Source organism: Oryctolagus cuniculus, chromosome 2, assembly GCF_051225735.1.
Source record: "Oryctolagus cuniculus isolate XC-2025 breed Fujian yellow rabbit chromosome 2, ASM5122573v1, whole genome shotgun sequence".
NCBI lineage: Eukaryota > Metazoa > Chordata > Mammalia > Lagomorpha > Leporidae > Oryctolagus > Oryctolagus cuniculus.
In genome coordinates, this window is record NC_142868.1 from 119,011,135 (window position 1) to 119,034,132 (window position 22,998).

The 22,998-nt window shown below is 43.7% G+C and overlaps 1 protein-coding gene across 3 annotated transcripts in view; it reads left to right on the plus strand.

Annotated features, from left to right (window-relative positions):
* Positions 1–253: 253 nt before the first annotated feature.
* Positions 254–22,998, plus strand: part of IL36G (interleukin 36 gamma) — a 38,755-nt gene continuing 16,010 nt past the window's right edge. For 2 of the 3 annotated variants that reach the window (XM_089326121.1, XM_008254129.4), the window contains exon 1: positions 254–842. The gene's annotated coding sequence lies outside the window, so the exon portion shown is untranslated. The remainder of the gene's footprint in view (positions 843–22,998) is intronic. The other variant, XM_002709568.5, reaches the window with a different exon arrangement.

Here is a 22,998-nt window from a genome sequence, read left to right on the forward strand (position 1 = left end):
TAGGGGACTTGCGAATTTGTATGGCAAGTGAACTCCTGCTGATGCTGATGTGCTGGCCTGGTAACCACACTCTGAGGAGCACTGATCTAGAATTCAGAGTTCACGAGTGGCTTGCACCTCCATTTTCTCCATTAACCTTGAAGTCAAGGCTGCAAGAAGCTATGATGAGCCTCAGTTTACAGGGGTAAAAGCTGGAGGCTCAGGTGAAGCTAGTTACCCAAGTTCTTTGGCTTCTCAGCTGAGGCGCTTCTCGCGCTGAACAGGCACTGACAGCAACTTGGCCCAAGGGGACAGGGCTGCAGCCCCAGCTGGTTCAGCTCAGGCATTGAGATTGCAGCTGACTGGGGATGGACTCATTTCTGTTACCAGAAAAATCTGGAAATCTGCTTCCTCCCAGAAACCCAAACTGGGGGAGTCCCCAGGTTTCCTTTTTGGTCAATGGGTTTGGATCCTGCTCCACTTCTGCAGGAATCTATGCTACAACCTCTAGTAGGCTCCCATCCAAACCCTCCTGAGCCGCTGCTGGGTTAGATTCACATCTTCTCTGTCCCAGGCCATGCCTGAGACTCATTTATCCTTCGTGCTGATGACTCAGTAGCCCCAGTTAGGCAAGTTGGAATCTCTGAGCACCCAGGATTGGGAACATCTATCCTGTGAGGCTATCTGGAGAGTCCAGTGCAGCCAACCTGGCCCTGGGGCTATGCCCTGAGAGGTGAGAGAATCACTGTGATGCCTGGGCCCAGGAAGAGGGCCAAGGAAGGGAAGATATGCCCAGGGAGATTTCATACTGCGACGGGCAATTACGTTTAATGATCTTTCCCAGGCTGCAAGTCCATTGGCCAGTAAGTTATACATTGCTTTAATTATTATTTTGATTATACAAATTTATGGGGTACAGTATTACAAGTTGATATTTGTATTCAGTATGTGATGATAAGATGGGGTTAGTTAGCATTTCTATCTCCTTAAACATTAAAATTTTTAACAATAATTGCACAGATTTGTGGTGGTATATTTTAGTAAATACATATAACATGTATAGATAAAATCAGGGTAATTAATGTTTTCCTCTCTTTGTCATTACTTTGTGTTTGGGGGCTTCAAGCTCTTCTCTATTTGCTCAAAAGACATAAAATACGTTATTGTAAATAGCAGTCACCCCACTGTGCTGTTGACCACTAGAAATTACTTCTATTTCAGTATGGTTTGGTATTCGTTGTCCAACCTCCTTTAATGCCCACACCCACCTTACCCTTCCCAGTCTCTAGTAATTACTATTCTATGCTCAGATTGGCCCCCCCTTTTTTGTGTAGCTTCTACATATGAGGAAGAATATGTGGTATTTTTCTCTGTCTGGATTATTGCACTTAACCCAATGTCCTCTAGTCCCATCCATTTTGCTGCAAATGATGGGATGCAATTTCTTTTTGTGGTGGAATAATATTCCATTGCATATAAACACCACAATTTCTTTCTTCATTCATCTGTTGAAGGATACCTTGGCTAATTCCATATCTTGGCTGTTAAGAAGAGTGCTGCCATAAACAGGGGAGTGCCAGTATGTCTGATAGAATGATTTCATTTGTTTTGGAGATATTTCTGTTAGAGGCATTGCTAGATTATATAGGAGTGCCATTTTTGTTTTTAAGGAATCTCCATACTGTTTTCCATAATGGATGAAATAATTTACATTCCCACCAACATTATATACAAATTCTCTTTTCTCCACATCCTTACCAGCATTTGTAACTTTTTTTTTTTATAATAGCCATTTTAACTAGGGTGAGGTGATGTCTTATTGTGCTTTTTTTCTTTTCCTAAACAAGATGGATTTGAAAGACAGAATGACAGGGAGAGAGAGACAGAGAAAGAGATCTTCCATTCACTGGCTCACTTCCCAGATGGTCACAATTCCTAGGGCTGGGTCAGGCTGAAGCCAGGAGCCAGGAACTCCATGCTGAGATCCCATGAGAACAGCAAGGGTCCACAAACCATCCACTGCCTTCCCAGGTGCAATAGCAGGAAGCTGGATTGGAAGCAGAGCAGCTAGAACTTGAACCAGCACTCTGGTATGGGATGCCCGTGTCCCAGGCAGTGGCTCAACCCACTTACCATAATGCTAGCTCCTCATTGTGCTTTTAATTTGCATTTCCCTGATAATTAGTGATACTGAGCATATATTTATATGTTTATTGGCCATTTGCACGTCCTCTTTTTTTAAAAAATTTATTTGACAGGTAGAGTTATAGACAGTGAGAGACAGAGAGAAAGGTCTTCCTTCCATTGGTTCACTCCCCAAATGGCCGCTATGGCCGGTGCTGTACGATCTGAAGCCAGGAGCCAGGTGCTGCCTCCTGGTCTCCCATGTGGGTGCAGGGGCCCAAGCACCTGGGCCATCCTCCACTGCCCTCCTGGGCCACAGCAGAGAGCTGGACTGAAAGAGGAGCAACCGGGACTAGAACCCTGTGCCCATATGGGATGCCAGCGCTGCAGGCAGAGGATTAACCAAATGAGCCATGGTGCCGGCCTTGCATGTTTGCTTTTGAGAAGTGTCTGTTCAGATCCTTGCCCAGTTCAAATTTTTTTCCTGCGGTTTAGTTTCTTATATATTTTGTATATTAATCGCTTGTTGGATGAATAGTGTATAAACATTTTCTCCCATTTTACTTGTTGTCTCTTCACTTTTTTGATTGTTCTTTTGCTGTGCTTCTTAATTTGACATAATCCCATTTATCCACTTTTACTTTTGTTGCTTGTGGTTTTGGGGTTTTACCCAAAAATCCTTTGCCAGATAAACAAATAAATAATCTACACTTCATGACCCTATTGTTGCCTAGAAGAATTCCTATTCAGTCTTCTATTCTCAACTTCATGGTCAGTACACTGCTGTGAAGCCTTCCCAGACTCCTCAGAAGACTTGGGTTTCCCTTTCCTATGACCTAATCATATCACTATCTACTGTGCCATATAACTTCACATAGTTTTCTTTTAGGAAGGATAAATGAATAAAACACTAAAAAAGTCTTTGCCTACACCAGTGTCTTGAAGTGTTTCTTCATATTTTCTTCTAATGATTTTGTAGTTCTAAGTTTTCCATTTAGGTCTCTGAACCCTGTTGAATTGATTTCTGTATATGAGGAGAGATCTTTATTCTTTCTAATTTCACCAGCAATATTTGTTGTAGATACTTTCCTTTCTCCAATGTATGTCTTGGCACTTTGTAAAAGTTGTTAGCTGTATGTCCATGGATTAATTTCCGGTTTTGGTATTCTATTATGTTGGTCTATGTGTCAGTTTGTATGCTGCTTCTATGCTATTTTAATTACTATCAGTTTGTATTATACTTTGAAGTCAGATATTGTGATATCTCCAGCCTCATTTTTTTGCTCAAGATTACTCTGGCCATTCTGTGTCTTTTGTGGTTCCATATGAATTTTAGGATTTCTATAAAGAATGTTGTTGGTATTTTGATAGGGGTTGCTTTAAATCTGTATGGACATTTTAACAATCTTAATTATTCCAAACTATGAATGAGGAATATCTTTCCATGTTTTTGTGTTCTTTATAATTTCTTTCATTGGTATTTTAAAGTTTATTGTAGAGACCTTTCACTTCCTTGGTTAAATTATTTTTTTGTGAATGGGATTGCTTTCTTGATTTTTCTTTCAATAAGTTCATTATTGGTATATAAAATAGTACTTTTTAACTAAAGTAAAATTAGAGATGAAAAATACATTACAACTGATAATGGAAAAATGCAAAGAATCTTAAGAAATTACTATGATCAACTATATGCTATCAATTAGAAAATTTAGAAGATATGAGTAAATTACTTTACTTATACAACCCATCAAGATTGAATCAATAAGATAAAATCTAAACAGAACCCATAACAAATGTGAGATTAAAACAGTAATTAAAAGTCTCCCATGGAGCAAAATGTGGAAATCTTTACTTAATATACGCTAAATTAATCTTCTGTATATAAAGATAATTGAAAATTAATCTTGATGTGAAGGGAAGAGGAGAGGGAGTGGGAGAGGGGAGCGTTGTGGGTGGGAGGGAAGTTACGGGGGGGAGGAAGCTATTGTAATTCATAAGCTGTACTTTGGAAATTTATGCTCATTAAATAAAAAAAAAGAAAATACAAAACAAAACAAAACAAAACAAAAACAAAAGTCTCCCATGAAGGAAAAGTCTTAAATTCTAAAAAACATTTAAAGAAGAACTACAATACTTCTCAAACTGGTCTAGAAAACTGAAAAAGGAAGGAACTCTGCCAGACTTATGAAGCCAGCATTACCCTGATACCAAAACTAAAAAAGATACAACAAAAATAAAACCACAGAACAATATTCATGGTGAACTTAGATGCAGAAATTCTCAACAAAATACTAGGAAGCTGAATCCAATAACACATCCAAAGATCACATACTATGATCAAGTGATGCAAGGATGGTTCAATCTTCACAAATCAATACACAATATATCACATCAATAGAATCAAGAACAAAACCCCATGATCATCTTAATAGATGCAAAAAAGAATTTGATAATATTTAACAACTCATCATGATAAAAACTCAACAAATTAGGTATAGAAGGAACATACCTCAAAATGAAAAAGTTATACCTGACAACTTCCCAGATGATATACTGAATAGAAAAACACTTTAAGTTCTGAAATAAGACACTCTAACCACTTTCAACATAATATTGAAAGTCTAGGATCAATTAGGCAATAGAAAAAAATAAGGGCCTATCCAAACTGGAAAGGAAAAAGTCAAATATAGATAAAATATTCCACTGAAAATAAATTTCTCCCTCTCCCATTCCTTCTTCTTCTGGTAGAATTGATTAACAGGCTGGAAGTAGGATGTCTACCCCTTTTACAGAGACATCAGCTATTCACACACCAAGTCATCTTCACAAGAAGCCAGGTAAGAGACCACAGCACCTCCTTTCAGTATAACAAAGAGAAAAGTCACACTGAAGAAGGTAGGCAGCAAAGAGTTTTCTGCATTACCCTTCTCCCAGCTCCAAGGAGCACAGCATGAAGAGAGATGTCTCCTTCTCAGGGCATGGAAAGGAAATTGATTCCCAGTGCCAAGCCCACTGTGGTCATCTTCAGAGTTTGACAGCCCCACAGCCCCTGTGCCCAAGCCTGTACCTGCAGACTGAGTATTTGCATTCTTCCTAGCCAGGTGACCCCTGCTACCCTTCATGCAACCACAAGCAGGAAACAAATCAAGACTCCAGGTGCTGTGGAGAAGGGGCTTAGGCCCATCCCTGGGCAAGTGCTGTTGGACAGAGGCTCTGGACTGGCCCCAGCATCAGGCAGAGACTTCTACCCTGATGGTATGATATCATTTTGGCATGTATTACTGCCAGCCTGTTATGTACGCTGAAGATTGTGCAATGACTGTGAAACCCAAGTGTGACCCCTACCTTGGTAGATAAGGGCTGCCTCTATCACCCCTAATACAATCTTGGGCAGACAGCAAAGAACCACACAGCTGTTTGAGATTCAATACAAGGTTGGTGAAATCCAACACTGAGCAGATTCTAGTAGTCCCTGTCCCCAGCCAGTGCCTGTAGACAGAATCTTCAGAACCTTCAGTGCCAAGTAGAGTTCCATGGCCCTATTTGATTCAGTCTTATACCCCAGATGGCACCATCAGGGATCGGAAGGAGCAGCACAGGACATGAGTCCACCTTGTCAGCAACAGACCACAGCAGGATGGGCTTCAGTCCTACCTCCAGGCTGTACTGGTCTCAGTGGGCTGGGCTCCAGGTGTGATCTAGCATTATGATGTTGGGTATAGGACTAAGAATCTGAGCTTACTTCAGGCCCAGAAAGAGCCTTGTAGGGAAAAACTAACCATTTTAAGGTACTTCCCAATTCATTCTGAGCAACAAATAAGTTGCAAATTTGGGACAAATTTTAGTTTAAGGGGTATCATAGGACTGAGACATTGAAAAAACATCAACAGCAGATCTAGAGCAAATCTTGACTTAGGATGGCATCCAGGACTGAAGTATTAGACATGTCAATAGGTTCAGAGAAAATAAACAGAGTGTTTAGAATTTCTAAGAGTATGGCTACCAATGAAGTCAGATTACCATAACTAGTCCTTCAATGTGCAAATGATGTCACACACCAACGAACATCAAGAAATCCCAGGGGAAAAATTATCGTAACGAAACAAAATAAGATGCCAGAAACCAATAACCCAGTCCTGGGTTTTTCTTTGATGGAAGACATTTTATTACTGATTCAGTATTGCTACTCATTATTGGCTTATTTAAATGTTTTATTTCTTCATGATTCAAGCTTGGTAAGGTTTATCTGTCATTGATGAGCATAGATATAAAAACCGTCAACAAAATACTAGCAAATTGAATCCAGCAACACATTGAGAAAGGTTATTTACCGTGAATGAGCAGCGTTCATCCTAGGGATGCACAAATGGTTCAACAATACACAAGTCAATACACATGATAGACGGCATCAGCAGAACAAAAGTCATATGACCATCCCACTAGATGTGGAAAGGGTATTTGCCCCTTTAGAATAAAAATTGAACAAATTAGGTATGGAAGAAGCATGTATCAACATAATACAGACTGTATATCAAGCCAACAGCTGACATCATATTAAATGGAGAGATGCTGAAGGTTTTTTTTTTTTTTTTTTTTTTTTTTTTTTTTTTTTTGACAGGCAGAGTGGACATGGACAGTGAGAGAGAGAGACAGAGAGAAAGGTCTTCCTTTGACGTTGGTTCACCCTCCAATGGCTGCCGCGGCCGGTGCGCTGCACCGGCACACCACGCTGATCCAATGGCAGGAGCCAGGTGCTTCTCCTGGTCTCCCATGGGGTGCAGGGCCCAAGCACCTGGGCCATCCTCCACTGCACTCCCTGGCCACAGCAGAAAGCTGGCCTGGAAGAGGGGCAACCGGGACAGAATCCGGCGCCCTGACCGGGACTAGAACCTGGTGTGCCGGCGCTGCAGGCAGAGGATTAGCCTAGTGAGCCATGGCGCCGGCCTAGATGCTGAAGGTTTTTTAAGGTCTCAATACAAGGATATGCGTTTTCACTTGTATTCAACATAGCACTGGAAGTCCTGGCAGCACAACTGGGCAATAGAAAAAATAAACGATATCCAAATTGAAAAGAATAAGCCCAGCTGTCACTGTAGACTTTACCACAGGCTATTAGAACTAATAAATAAAAAATAAATAAAAAGTTGTAGGATGCAAGTCAAAATGCAAAAATCAGCAGCATTGTTATACACTGATAATGAATTCTCTGAAAAAGAAGTCCCATTTTGAATAGTATATATAGTATACATAGTATACATAGTAATAAATTTAACCAAAAAGGTAAAAGATGGAGACTATAAATCACTGATGACTGAAATCAAAGAGGATGTGAAGAAATGGAAAGACATATTCATGGATCCGAATAATCATTATTGAAATGTCTATACTGCCCAAGGTGCTATTATAATACCTAACTTTAAATTATATCACAAAGTTACAGTGATTAAAATAGCATGACGTTGACATAAAACAGATCTATAAACCAATGGAACAGAACAGAGACTCTAGAAGTAAACCCATGCATCTGGAGCAAACTGAAAAAGGACAATATTTTTGATAAATGGTACTGGAAAAATTGAACATCCACTTGGAGAAACTAGATCCCTATCCCTTACAATGCAAAAAAATCAAATGGATTAAAAACCTAAATGTTTGGGGCGCCAGATTCTGTCCTGGTTGCTCCTCTTCCAGTCCAATTCTCTGCTGTGGCCCGGGAGTGCAGTGGAGGATGGCCCAAGTACTTGGGCCCTGCACCCCGTGGGAGACCAGGAGAAGCACCTGACTCCTGGCTTCGGATCGGTGCAGTGTGCCGGCAATGCACTGGCTGTAGCGGCCACTTGGAGGGTGAACCAAAGGAAAAAAGAAGACCTTTCTCTCTCTCTCTCTCTCACTGTCTAATTCTGTCAAAAAAAAAAAAAAAAAATCCTAAATGTAAGATTATTAGGAAACTACTAGGAAAACACCTCCGTGCATTTGAGTGGGCAAGGATTTTCTGGAGCAGATCCCAAAAGCAAAAATGGGTGAATGAGATTTCACCAAGCTAAAGAGCTTTGGCACAGCCAAGGAAACAAATCAACAGAATAAAGAGACAACCTGCAAAATGGAAGAAAATATTTGCAAGTTACGTATCTGACATGGGGTTAATGTCCAGAATATAGGTGCTGGTGTTGTGGCTCAGGGAGTTGAGCCACCACTTTAGGTACTGGCATCCCATATGGGGGCTGGTTCTAGTCCCAGGTGCTCCACTTCTGATCCATCTCTCCCTGCTAATGTGCCAGGGAAAGCATTGGAAGATGGCCTAAGTGCTTGGGCCCCTGAACTCACATGGGAGATCTGGAAGAAGCTCCTGGTTCCTGGCTCCTGGCTTTGGCCTGGCCCAGCCCTGGTTGTTGCAGCCAACTGAGGAGAGGATCAGCAAATGAAAGAGCTCTCTCTGTCTGTCCCTTTGTCTCTGTAAATTTGCCTTTCAAATAAATAAATCATTAAAAAAATTCCAGAATATATAAGGAACTCAACCCAATAGCAGAAAAATTAATCCAATTAAAAATGGCCTATTGGGGCCGGCATTGTGGTGCAGCAGGTTAACGCCCTGGCCTGAAGCGCTGGCATCCCATATGGGCGCCAGTTCTAGTCCCAGCTACTCCTCTTCCCATCCAGCTCTCTGCTATGGCCTGGGAAAGCAGTAGAAGATGGCCCAAGTCCTTGGGCCCCTGTACCTGCGTGGGAGACCTGGAAGAAGCTCTTGGTTCCTGGCTTCGGATTGGCGCAGCTCTGGCCATTGAGGCCAGTTGGGGAGTGAACCATCGGATGGAAGACCTCTCTCTCTCCCTCTCTCTCTCTCTCTCTGCCTCTCTTCTCTCTGTGTAACTCTGACTTTCAAATAAATAAATAAATCAAAAAAATGATAAAAATGGGATATTTATTTAAATAGCCCATTAAATTTCTCAAAGGAAGACATAAAAATGGCCCACAGGTATATGGAAAAATGCTCAACATTACTAATCATTGGGGAAGCACAAATCAAAACTAAGTAAGGTAACTATAGCTATATTGGCTATTATAAAAAAGACAAAAGATAACAAGAGTTGGTGAGTTGTGTAGAAAAAGGAATCCTTGCACAGTGTTGGTAAGAATACAAATTAGTACAGCCATTGTCTAAAATAAAATGGATGTTCCTTATAAAACTAAAATAGAACTACTTGTGGTCTAGTAACCCTGTCATTGGGGATATATCCAAGTGAAATGAAATCCATCTAAGAGACCTCTGCACTTTGCAGGTTTATTACAGCGCTATTAACAATAGCAAATAAATGGAAACACCCTAGATGTTTATCCAGTTGGTGAATGAATAAAGAAAATGTGCTATATATACATGGTGGAATATTATCCATCCATAAAAAGATAAAATGCTTTTATTCACAGCAACGCAGATGGAACTGAGTTCATTAGGTTAAGTGAAATAAGCCAGGCACAGAAAGACTAATATCACATAATCTCACTCATACGTGGAGTCTAAGAAAAAACCTGATCTCATAGAAGTTAAAAATATACTGGTGGTTTCCAGAGGCTGGCGAGGGAGGGTGGCTTAGAGGGAGGAGGAAAGGATGATTAAAGATAAGAAGTTCTAGGGTTCTATTGCACAATACAGTATCTATAGGAAAATGCTAAGGTACTGGATATTTCTCTCTCTGTGGAAAAACAAGAAGATAGGATTTTGGATGTTTTCACCATAAAATATTAAGTGTTAGAGGAGATAAATACATTGACTCTGGACATTAAAGGATATACACATGTATCAGGACATCACCTAGTACCTCAGAAATATGCACAAATTTTATGTTTATTAAATTTTTTCTTAAACTACATTTAAAAGAAGCAAAAGGAACTGATAAATTCAGTAGTGTGTATTATGCTTAAGTATATCTGTTATGTTGGAGGAGGGAGGGTGCTTTTCCTCAGGCTTATAATTTTGCCACTGCCTTCTGCCTTTGAAAATGTGGGTGAAGGGGCCGGCACTGTGGCACAGTAGGTTAATCCTCTGCCTGTGGCGCCGGCATCCCATATGGGCGCTGGTTCTAGCCCCAGCTGCTCCTCTTCCAATCTAGCTCTCTGCTATGGCCTGGGAAAGCAGCAGAAGATGGCCCAAGTGCTTGGGCCCCTGCACCAGCATGGCAGATCAGGAAGAAGCTTCTGGCTCCTGGCTTCGCATTGGCTCAGCTCCAGGTGTTGTGGCCATTTGGGGAGTGAACCAATGGAAGGAAGACCTTTCTCTCTGTCTCTCCTCTCACTGTCTGTAACTCTACCTCTCAAATAAATAAGTACAATCTTTAAAAAAAAAAAAAAAGAAAATGTAGGTGAAATGACTGATTCTCTTTATCCTTGTTTGCATCAATTTTCTTGCACTGAGATTTTGATGTGGCCTTTTGTTCCAATCTTATCCCATTCCTCTCCATTTCCAGGGCTCTTCTAGATGTCTCTGTAATTTGCCCATTTTCTTTTAAACTCACTCCCCAAATCCACTCCACTGCTGCACCTAACCTGCTCTTGCCACAGCCAACACCAACCTCCGTGTTGCCATATCCCATGGACAATTTTCTGCCCTCAACTTATTTGACCTATCAGTCATATGCCCATATAACTTATTGGATCACTTCTGGAACACTCCAGAGAATGAAAGGAAATGCATTATTATTTATATGAAGACAAGAGGGTAAATTGGGCCTGCCTTGGGAAAGCCAGATGTATGGCACTCCTACCTTTACTTACTCACCATTAGGTCCAGCTGGTTACCGTCTCTCCTTTGGACTCATTCCTCACTTGGAGAATCCCACAGGAGTCTCAAAAAGAGTCATGGATCACCGCTTACCTGAAAAGGAGGTGAACTGTGGAAACTCCACAGTAAAACACTGAATTAAAAAGTTAACACTAGCCCCAAAATTAAAGTAAAGTGGAGTTATTCATAATAAGTCAGGAGCTGAGGCAATACCAAAGGCTGTTAGGGAGACACTCCTAATCATGCCAAGCAGACATCTCTGGTCAGCCAGGTAACAGTGTGCTGTGGACAATACCCTCCTACCCACGCTGACTGGACCGTTCAAACATACGTAAGGCGGGAACAGTATTGACTGGACTGTTCAACTGCAAGCAAGGAGGAAACAGCATTGATTGGACAACAAGTCAGAGGACAGCAATCTGGAGCCTTTGTACTGTTCTCCATCCTCTCGGGGATCATGGCCCAGTATGTATGAACCTCTGCATCTCCACACATCTGGAGCTGAAGAGGCAGCCCGCTACTCTGCATGGAGCAGATAGCGGCATAAGTCGACAACGGACAAAGGGCCCAGTGCATGTGAACCTCTGGATCTCCTCACACTTGGAACTGAAGAGCCAGCTCGCTAGCCCCCTTGCTAAGTGACACAAGGTGACTACTGGATCAAAACTCCAGCCGAGATGCCACCTCACCGCTTTGCCTGGAGTCCTTATCAGCCTGCTGCCAGAGTTCACCACAGAGCCGGACCAGGCTCTCAGCAGGGGACCTCTCCACCTTCTCGCCTGGCAGTCTGCCTGGTAACTTTGAGCCTACTGCCCAGAGTGACAGCCTTCCCATGACTTCTTGCCTTTAAGTGACTGATCTGAGATCCATCTCTGCCGAGACATGGAGCTCTGGACCTTGAACACTGACGCTCTTTTTCGTGACTGTGATACAGGCCTTGAAAGCACAGCTTTTACAAATAATGTTAGTCATGTGTAATATAATGTAACTATGCTTTGACTCTATGTTTTAACCCTATGCAAGGTATCTACAAATAGTGCTGGAGACCTTGATGTGCGTATACTATTATGAGTGGATAGCCCTCAAAATTACTTTAGCACTGTATACTGTGATCGGTGGATTAATGAATAAGTTTAAGTAGTACTATTGATATTGACATTAATGGTATTGATTCCAGTAGTCCTCTAGTCATTAAGAAAATAGTGTTACTCTGAGAGTTAAGTGTTATTATAGAAAGTTAAGTAGAAGATAAGTAGTTATGTTAAGCTAAGTAGTTAAGCTAAGTAGTTACATTAAGCTAAGTAGTTAAGTGGTGGTGTTAAGTTTATTAATAAGTGTATTAAACAGTATAGATTGATAAGTATATTGATACTGATAAGTGTGTTGATCTCAATGAGCATGCTGATGAGTAGTGTGATAAAAAACCCCTGGTGTGTGAGCAATAAAATCTCTCATTGGAAAGACAGTCTTGTGTCCTGGTGTTCCTTTCTTCCCTGTGACTGACAAGTCGTACGTCGCACTTGCTACTGTGACGGTAGGCGCTCGCGACAACAGTCGCTCTCATGGCTTTCCTCCACCCCTTGCTGCTCTTTTTGATCTCCTTTGGATTTTGACTAACTCTCTGTCCTCAAAATCATTGCTTCACAGTCAAGCATTTTACTCCCTAGGGCACATTCAGCAGTCTCTGCAGGTATCTTTAGTTCTTCTTACTTGGGTTGGGGGTAAGGGTGTTGTTAGTGGCATCTAGCGGGTAGGGGCAAGGAAGTCCACGTGAAAAAGAACCATTCAGCTCAATATGTGAATATTGTCAAGACTGAGAAACACTGTTCAAAAATATCACCAAGTGTTAAAGGCCCAGCCTTTCTTCTCTTTCGAGGTCCACTTCCTTAGTGATCTTTTCTAATCTCAATAGTTTAACAAAGTAAAACCCTGCATTGGGGAAATAAATTGGGCCACAAACTTCATTTGTAGAAAATGCAGGGTTGTGTAGTTAGGAGATTAATGACATGACCTAGGGTACATCTGCCGCTGGCCTGTGGACAGTGCTGGGATGACCTTCCTGACACACATTCATCTGCTCTCTTGGTGTCATTTGGCACCACCTTGTGGCAGTGCTTTTCCTCAGGTCAGATGTCTTCGGGGCTGCAACTGACTGAGGCATCCAGTGTTGTTGTTGTAGTTGTTGCTTTCCAGTAACACCTTTAATTTCCCAGGGGCTTTCCTTTGGGAAATGAGAACACTGGAGTCAGAGAGAGCCCACCTCCAACCCACACTTCCTTGTCCTGAGACATGATCTGTTCCAACATTTACCACCTACCAGAGCACCTCAAAACGCACTGGCTGACAACACAAAGTTTATGCTGAGCTCCCACAGTTTTGTGGGTTCATTTAGCTCACTTGGGTGCTCCACCTTGGGCTCTTATCATATGAGGTTAGATGGTAGCTGTGGCAGAGTTGCCCAAAGGGTCTCCTGGCTGTATATCCGTGACAGTTTTTCCCTCACCTGGATGATGCCTCACTGTCAGTTGGCCTCTCTCCATTGGCTTGGGCTTCGCATATCCTGGCGTCTTCAGGGTAGTTGTACTTCCCTTGTAGGGACTGGATTCCATTGGGAAGAAACAAAAGCGAAGGGCCAGAACTGGCACAATGTCAATTCTCCCGCACTTTAGAGCCAGCCCAGTGAACGGGAGTGGAGAAAGAGGGCTCCGGATCACGCAGGGAACATGGCAAGGTCACACTGCAGAACTTTTGGGGTAGAGACACTGCTTCATTTTTGGAACATGCCACCTGCCATGGGCACCTGCTGTTTCTGCGCTTAGCTTTCCTCCTTCCCTCCATTTTTCACCCCTGCCCCTTTCCTTCAGGAGACAACATTTGCTCATCTCCTACTTCCACTTGGAAAACTAGTGCTGGGGCCAGTGTTGTGCACAGAAGGCTATGTCATAGGCACAGGTGTCTATGACACTGGCATCCCATTTGAGCACTAGTTGGAGTCCTGGCTGTTCCACTTCTGATCCAGTTCTCTGCTAATGCATCTAGGATAGCAACGGAAGATGGCCCAAGTGCTTTGGCCCCTGCCACCCATGTGGGTCCATGTGGGAGACCAGGATGGAGTTCCTGGCTCCTGGCTTTGCCCTGGCCCAGCCCTGGTCTTTGCAGCCATTTGGAGATGAACAAGTATTTCTCTCTCTCTCTTTCTCTCTGGCTTTCAAATAAATAAATAAATCTTAAAAGTAAATTAGGACTAAATTAAGAATAAGATCTAATGATTTAATACATTTTATCCAACTAGTATGATGCGCAGGGGCATATCATCATGTGGTTTGTGTTGGTTATGGTTCAGTCAGTAAAATGGAAACCACTCTAGGTTTTGTCTTAGTTCAGATTGCCATTGCAAAACTCCTTAGACTGGGTAATTTATAAACAATAGAAATGAACTTGTCATAGTTCTGGGGGCTGGGAAGCCTAAGGTTAAGGTACCAGCAGATTTAATGTACAAGATGGTACATTCCTGCCGCATTCTTGTGTGGTAGAAGGGACAACAGTGATGATCATCATGTCTTCAAGTCCTAATTTCATTCACCCAATCATGTATCTTGCCTCTTGATGCTGTTGCATTGAGGATTACATTTCAACATGAATGTGGGAGAGATGCAGACATTCAAACCCTAGCTGTATTTTAGGCTGAGAGGTATTTACTACAGGGAATTTGTTACAAGCAAGATGGGATAACTTCCCCCTTCCCAGTGTGTAAGCTGAAGCCCCGAGTCTTCACTCACTGCTGGGGTACAGGACTGGCACTGGAACTGCTGGAGAGAGGCCACTGTGGCCAGTACTTGAACCAGAATGGTGTCTTTGCATCGGTGTCTCCCTCTATTAGGAGACAGCTGTCAGGAGACTTTGGGAAGAATTTGGAGGTTTCCAGGGTATTGGTGCAGGGCTGTGATGAGGAGGGTCAGTCTGGGCTGGGAGCTAACAGAGAAACAACTAGTATCACATCTGTGTGCTGCTGACTCCAAGACTCATGTCTCCAGCCTGAACTCCTGATGGGCACAGCTCAGGGTCCACTGCCTACACTAGCTCTGTCTGAATGCCCAACAGACCAAACCTGTCCCAAACCTCACTACTTCCTTCCCCTCTCAGCTTGCCCCACCTGCTGTCTCTCTCCATCTTCTCAGATGACATCTCCCTCCTTATGGTTGCTCAAACTCTTGAAATCATCCCCTTCTCTCTTACAGCCAACTTCACTCTAAGGGCAGATGCAGATGTTGTCGTTGAGGTGCCCAGTGTTTATTAAAGATCAAATCTCCCAGGGAAAGGGTTGAAGCAGGGTGGGAAGGAAACTGTGTTGCCATTCAGGTTCTGAAAGCCTCAGCGAACCCTGCAGAGGCTCCAGGGGAGGGGGAGTACTGAGCAGCAGAATGTCCCACCCCAGGCTGCAATAGTTGGGCCTTCCCACCTAGCTCGGGCCCAGGTTGCAGCCTCAGAAGGGGACTGAGGCTGACTCTGGGGGAGCTGACAGCTGGAGGCCATGTGCTGACCTTAATGCTCATGGGGCTGGCACGGAGGCCTTGCTTGAAGGGGCTCTAGCACTGGGTGTCTCTGCATGTTCACAGCAGGCACACCACTGCCTCAGGATCTTTGCACTTGCTGTGCCCTCTGTCAAAAGTGCTCTTCTCCAAGTGTTCCCATGGTTGTTCTTCCTCTTCTCCTGGTCTTTGCTTAACTATCACCTTCTAAGGAATCCTCCCCTTCATGCCTACTCTTATCCTTTCTACTCTCCCCATTGCTTTCTTCCCAAAGCTCTTCTTACCTTCATATAAACTACACCACTGCTTTCTAGTGTTGATTATAATATTTTTGCCTACTTTATACTCACACCTGTGTAATCTCTGAAAGGAGTCTCTTTTTGTGCTGTTATTGCTAGCACCCACAGCCGTATTTGGCACATAGTAGTTATTCAAAGGTGCAGATGCTCCTTGATTTGCCTTGGGGTTATGTCCCCATAAAATCTTTGTACTGAAAACATTCTAAGTGGCAAATGCACTTAACACTGCCAGCCTACTGAAGACCTAGCTTAGCCCAGCCTACCTTAAATGTTGCCCTACAGTTATGAGCCCTACCCAGCACTGAGCCTGTTTTACATTATAGTCATGAATAGCTCATGTAATTTGTTGAATACCTGTAGCCAATAAATGCTGGCAGTGCAGCACACCGCAGGGTGTTGGCTGCTTCCACTGATGATCATGGGGCTGGGTGGGAGCTGAGCTTCCGTAGCTCCCAGCATCACAATACAGGATTGGACCACATGCCACTAGCCCAGGAAAAGTCAAAATTCAAACTTTGTAGCACAGTTTCTGCTGAATGCATATCACTTTTGCTTCATTGTAAAGTTAAAAAAATCCCAAGTTGAGCCATCAGGTACCATCTGTAACTCTGATAAAACTGTCAAAGGGCACTGGGCTGGAGGAGTTTAGGAACACACTGCTAAGCACAGCTGTTTAGAGACTACACATGATGCTGATGGTGATGTTCCCAGTAGATGGGACCTGGAATCTCTGAGATCTGGGGGCAGTCACCATGTGCTGGGCTCTGTTGGGGGGAGCTGGGCAGGTTTCCTACTAGGATAGGACATCCAGGGAGATGTGGCCCTGGAGCTTCCCACCTGAGTTCCAGGGGCCCAAGGCCTCCTCTGTGGCCAGGCAGGCCTGCAATTGTTTTCCTTCTGTCTACACAGATGCCGCAAAAGCTAAGAAAAATAATTTGTCAGGCAAGCAGAGGTCTTGCCTCCTCCCTAGCAGGCACCAGGAGCCTCCACAGGGCAGCTTCCTCGTCAGCACCCTTGGTTGGGGGAAAAGCAAAGACTGAGCCCTACCATGAGCCAAGGGCCTTGCTGCTATTTATTGCATGCTACCAAGTAGCATTAGCTGTAATGCATCGAGACGGACATTGTCCCCATTTCACAGCTGGGAACAGTGGGACTCAGAGAGGTTTTGTTTTCTGTCTGGGATCACAAGGCTGTTAAGGATTGAGACATGCTTGCTTCAAAGGCCCTGGTTCTTTCCTTGACTCCTTGACCCATCAGGTCACTGGTGGTGTTGAGGTCCTGCTGAGTGTGGATTCCCTGCAGAGCCTTCACTCTGCTCCAGCATCATGCAGAAGATGTTGAGACGTCGGCTGTTGAATTTAGAGAGTAACGACAGCCCGGTGTTGGAGGTGCCGTAGGAAAGGGAGCACAGGATGTGAAGGAGGTGAGCAGGACCCCTTCTTTTGAGTCTGGAGCCTTCCCCAGCTGGATCACTTTGGTCACCTTCAGTGGAGGCCACCCTGCCTTACAAGATGTCAAAACCGGGGTCCACTCAGGATACTGAATGTAATTTGTGCATCATGGAGTATTGGATGTCATGGAAATGAGAGAGGTGCTTGAACTCTACGCCTCAGGATATTTTGACATGTGTCATCTCAATGTCACTGGTATATGTTGCAGTGAAGGAGGTGGGACTGCCAAGATTGTCTCCAATTTCAGAAGAGACAAAGATTTGCAAGACAAGTGAACATATAGTCTGGGTTAAACAGTGCATGGGGAAACCTTGAAGTCAGGCTCTCCAAGAAATGTGGAACTAGCTGACCCCACAATGCTTGTGGACCACTCTCAGGGTCTAAATTAATCCAAGACCTCAGAGGCTAAGTGACCCCCCCCCCCACAGGTCTCACAGCCAGGATGTGGCTGAAACTTCTTGACTGTACCCTCTCTAGTTTTACCATTATCTGAAGGAAGACGGAAACAGGAGACATGACAACCTCTGGGCAGTTACTGTTTCTGTTCCTTGCTTTGTTTAGTGATGTCTGGGCTCACCCTCTTGTCTGCAGTCCTAGCTGAAGTGACAAATCCTGCATGAACTCTAGTGGTTTTCATAGAGGGCTGAGTATGTTCTCTTTCTGTCTGAGTCACCTTTCAGATAGTGTGCCCAGTGTTATTCTGATGCTACGTGGCTTTCTTTCTAGTCTCCTTGAAATTTGGTATTTGCCATGGTTTGATTAGGAGGGCTCTCCTAAACTCTTGCAGACAGGTAAAGGGGGATGCTCAGATGGAAGCCCCATGGGAGATGTTCCAGGAGACAAATCTGAGTCATAGATGGTATTAACCTTGAACTCCCTCCTCCCACTCAGTGATTAAGATTCAGATCCTGGGTTAAGCTCACCAAGCCTAGTTTTTAAGATTTATTTATTGGGGCTGCTGCTGTGTGGCATAGTGGGTAAAGCCACTGCCTGTGGTGCTGGAATCCCATATGGGTGCAGATTTGAGTCCTCACTGCTCCACTTCCAATCCAGCCCTTTGCTAATGGTCTGGGAAAGCAGCAGAGAATGGCCCAAGTGCTTGGGCTCCTGCACCCATGTAGGAGACCAAAGACCGGGCTCCTGGCTTTGGATCAGCCCAACTCTGGCTGTTGAGGCCATTTGGGGAGTGGAAATAGCAGATGGAAGATCTCACTTGTTCTCTGTCAATGTCTCTCTCTCTCTCTCTGTAACTATGCCCTTCAAATAAATACACAAATAAATAAATCTTTTTTAAAAGATTTATTTTTATTTATTTGAAAGTCAGAGTTACACAAAGAAAGGAGAGGCAGAGAGAGAGAGAAAGAGAGAGAGAGAGGTCTCCCATCCGATGGTTCACTCCCCAATTGGCCGCAATGGCCGGAGCTGCGCCGAACCGAAGCCAGGAGCCAGGAGCCTCCCCTGGATCTCCCATGTGTGTGCAGGGGCCCAAGGACTTGGGCCATCCTCTACTGCTTTCCCCGGCCATAGCAGAGAGCTGAATGGGAAGAGGAGCAGCTGGGACTAGACCCGTATGGGATGCCTGCGCTTCAGGCCAGGGCGTTAACCCGCTACGCCACAGCGCTGGCCCTGGAAGTCAGAGCCAGAGAGAGAGATCTTTCATCCACTGGTTCACTCCCTAGATGGCTGCAATGCCCAATGCTAGGCCAGGCTGAATTTAGAAGCCAGGAGCTCCATCATATCTCCCACGGGGGTTCAGAGGCCTAGGCACTTGGGCTGTCTTCTGCTGCTTTTCTCCAGCCATTAGCAGGAAGTTGGATCAGAAGTGGAGCAGCTGGGATGCCAGCAATTACAGGAGGCAACTTTACCTGCTGTGCCACAATGCCAGCTCCACCAATCCTAGTTTTAATTTATGGTTTCTCTTTCAGAGGCTCCTGAATTCTTTCTGGAGTAGGCTTTAGTGAATCCACAGATAACCAGAAATATCTGAGTTCTCTGGTTTGATTTATCTAGAGTCCCCAACTACACCTCCAAATTATTTTGTATCTACATAAATTATCCGACATGTTCAATATCAAGTGACTCCTGATGAATCTTAACGTACTTCATTACTGCGTTTTGTGTGTGTGTGTGTGTGTGTGTGTGTAGCGTAGTGTAGGGATGGGTAGAGTGTGTTACTTGCCTATGCAGATTCCTTCTCTCCCTGCTCTTGCTGTGGCTTCCCTTCCCTATGTATGAGATCTACTTCCTTGCTCCTTTGACTTTGGACTTGGTTATGTGACACTTTTGGCCAATAGAACGTGAACAAGTGCCAGAAGGCAAACGTGGAGAATAAAGAACTTGACTCAAAGCCTGGAGGGCAGCTGAGCTCAGAATAGATCATAAACTTGTAAGATTTTGAGTTTATTTGTTATGTAATATTGTAGCATGGATTTAAATACTTGGGGCTAAAGATGATGGACTAGTGACAGAATGGAACGGTTAGAGGCAGTGATGGGTTACAGAGAGCACTTCAAAAAGTTTGCAAAAAATTAAAGGACAAGTTTATTTCAGTGCCAAAATTGTCAAACTACATATGTAGTTTTTCACAATGTGGACTTTCCATGTACCTGTTGGAAACTCTTCATTCCTGTTGATGAAGACTAAAACCAAAGTGGCAGTTGCCTAGTCGAGAATTGGATCTTGTCTGCTTAGAGGCACTGGCAGCTGGGACTGGAGATGAGTAGCTCCAGCTTCCTCAGTTACAGGACAAGGAACCAATGCACAGAAAGGGAAAGTGACTGCTGGAGCGCTTCACTGACATTTAGCAGTAGAACCAGAGCTATAGAATGAGTCTCACATCTCCAGCCTTTCTCTTCTTGTCTGCTAGTGGTGGGACGTTGGGAAATCTTGCAGACAGGTCAGCAGCGGTGACAGGGAACAAGGTGACAAGCTCAATGTAAACTTCAGTTTCTATGCCTGAGGCTGTCTCCAGCCACCAGGAACCTGTCTCCAGATGACTCACCTGGCAAGGGCAGCCTTGCCCCTGCGCACAAAGTGCATCCGTCAATCATCTAAGTGTCCTTCATAGTGAGTAATGTGCTGAAAAGTGCTCCTGAGCAGGGCTTCTCCAACCTCCACGAGTGAATCATCTGAAAATAGAGGCAGATTCTAGTGCAGGCAGACCAGGGCAGGGCCCCGGGTCCTGATGTCTAACACGCAGATCACACTTGGACTAGTGGTATATATTATATTCTAATGGGACCCAGTGTGAAGGATGGAATGCACTGACATGAACTAATCAATGTCAGATATTGAAGATCCAGTGTATGAATGTGAAGTTGAAGTGGAATCACACCTAGAGTAAGGATTCCCATCGACTTTTACTCTCCCAAGATTGCTCCCCTTTTTTGGTTGTTTTGGACATGAAATGAGGAAGCCACAGGTAGGTTTGCAGGTGGTTGTGCCATTAGAAACCCTGGCCCAGCTTTCTTCTAATTCTTCAAACCGTGGCTCCTTAGAACTCATCTTTCAGGTTCTCTGTGGGCCTGCTGCCCCATTAACCTCTGCCCAGGACCTTTCCTGGGTTGGGAGGGGAGCCAGGGATTAGAAAAAGTGGAAAATCTGGTCTGACAAAGAGAAGCCCTTAGGTTGCTGGGATAAATTATATTTCCAGGTATCCTAATTCTGAACCATTTGTGAAATAAAGCTCACCCTGTGGGACATGATACATTTTTAATTTATTTTTTTATTTTTTGACAGGCAGAGTGGACAGTGAGAGAGAGAGACAGAGAGGAAGGTCTTTCTTTGCCGTTGGTTCACCCTCCAATGGCCGCTGCGGCCGGCACACCGCGCTGATCCAATGGCAGGAGCCAGGTACTTCTCCTGGTCTCCCATGGGGTGCAGGGCCCAAGCACTTGGGCCATCCTCCACTGCACTCCCGGGCCATAGCAGAGAGCTGGCCTGGAAGGGGGGCAACCGGGACAGAATCCGGCGCCCCGACCGGGACTAGAACCTGGTGTGCCGGTGCTGCAAGGCAGAGGATTAGCCTAGTGAGCCGCGGCGCTGGCCGGACATGATACATTTTTAAAATAGGAAACTTACTTTTCGTCTTCTCTATGTTTAATCTTTTTTTTTTTACGATAAAATTCTTTTTTTATTTAGTAAATATAAATTTCCAAAGTACAGTTTATGGATTACAATGGCTTCCCCCCATAATTTCCCTCCCACTCGCACCCCTCCCATCTACCACGCCCTCTCCCATTCCATTCACATCAAGATTCATTTTCAATTATCTTTATATACAGAAGATCGATATAGTATATATTAAGTAAAGATTTCATCAGTTTGCACCCACACAGAAACACAAAGTGTAAAATACTGTTTCAGCACTAGTTATAGCATTACTTCACATTGGACAACATATTAAGGACAGATCCCACATGAGAAGTAAGTGCACAGTGACTCCTGTTGTTGACTTAACAAATTGACACTCTTGTTTATGGTGTCAGTAATCTCCCTAGGCTCTTGTCATGAGTTGCCAAGGCTATGGAAGCCTTTTGAGTTCGCCAGCTCCGATCTTATTCCGACAGGGTCATAGTCAAAATGGAGGTTCACTCCTCCCTTCAGAGAAAGGTACCTCCTTCTTTGATGGCCCATTCTTTCCACTGGGATCTCACTCGCAGAGATCTTTCATTTAGGTCTTTTTTTTTTTTTTTCCAGAGTGTCTTGGCTTTCCATGTCTAAAATACTCTCATGGGCTCTTCAGCCAGATCTGAATGCCTTAAGGGCTGCTTCTGAGGCCAGAGTGCTATTTAGGACATCTGCCATTCTATGACTTTGCTGTGTATCCCGCTTCCCATGATGGATCATTCTCTCCCTTTTTTATTCTATCAGTTAGTATTAGCAGACACTAGTCTTGTTTGTATGATCCCTTTGACTCTTAGACCTATCAGTGTGATCAATTGTGAACTGAAATCAATCACTTGGACTAGTGAGATGGCATTGGTACATGCCACCTTGATGGGATTGAATTGGAATCCCCTGGCACGTTTCTAACTCCACCATTTGGGGCAAGTCTGATTGAGCATGTCCCAAATTGTACATCTCCTCCCTCTCTTATTCTATGTTTAATCTTTATTTGCCTTTAAATATTAATATATGCTTTATAATACGGATTTTGAGATCTTTTTCCCCCTTATGCCATAGAATAACCAAGTAGTACTGAAATTAGATCATTGCATTCTTGGGAGAATTGCTGTGAAACTACCTGGACTGGTTCTTTCTGAGGGAACTTGTAAATCCTTATCACTCCTTGGAAACTGAATACAGCATATATACCAAAAAATCTCTCCTGAGCTCCTTTGATAAATTACATTCTCACAGAAAATTATTCATTTTGTTCAATCTTGCCCAGAGATGAAAAAAGTAGTTTGTTATGATTAGTTTTCTTTTTTGTTCTTACATTTCTTGTTTCCAAAAAGGAAACCTGTTGAAATGAATTGGACACTATGAGAAGCAGTGACTTGATTGGCCCTTGTCCTGACTGTTGATGTACAACTTAATACTTTATCCCTTTTAGTATTTTTTTTGTTCTACTTAATACTATTGATTGAACTCTGTAATTAACACACAATTATTCTTGGGTGTTTAAATTTAACTGAAAAGTGATCTCTGTTAAATATAATAGTGGGAGTAAGAGAGGGAGGAGAGGTACAATTTGGGACATGCTCAAGCTGACTTGCCCCAAATGGTAGAGTTAGAAATGTGTAGTTAAGATTTTTTTTTTTTTTGACAGGCAGAGTGGACAGTGAGAGAGAGACAGAGAGAAAGGTCTTCCTTTTGCCATTGGTTCACCTTCCAATGGC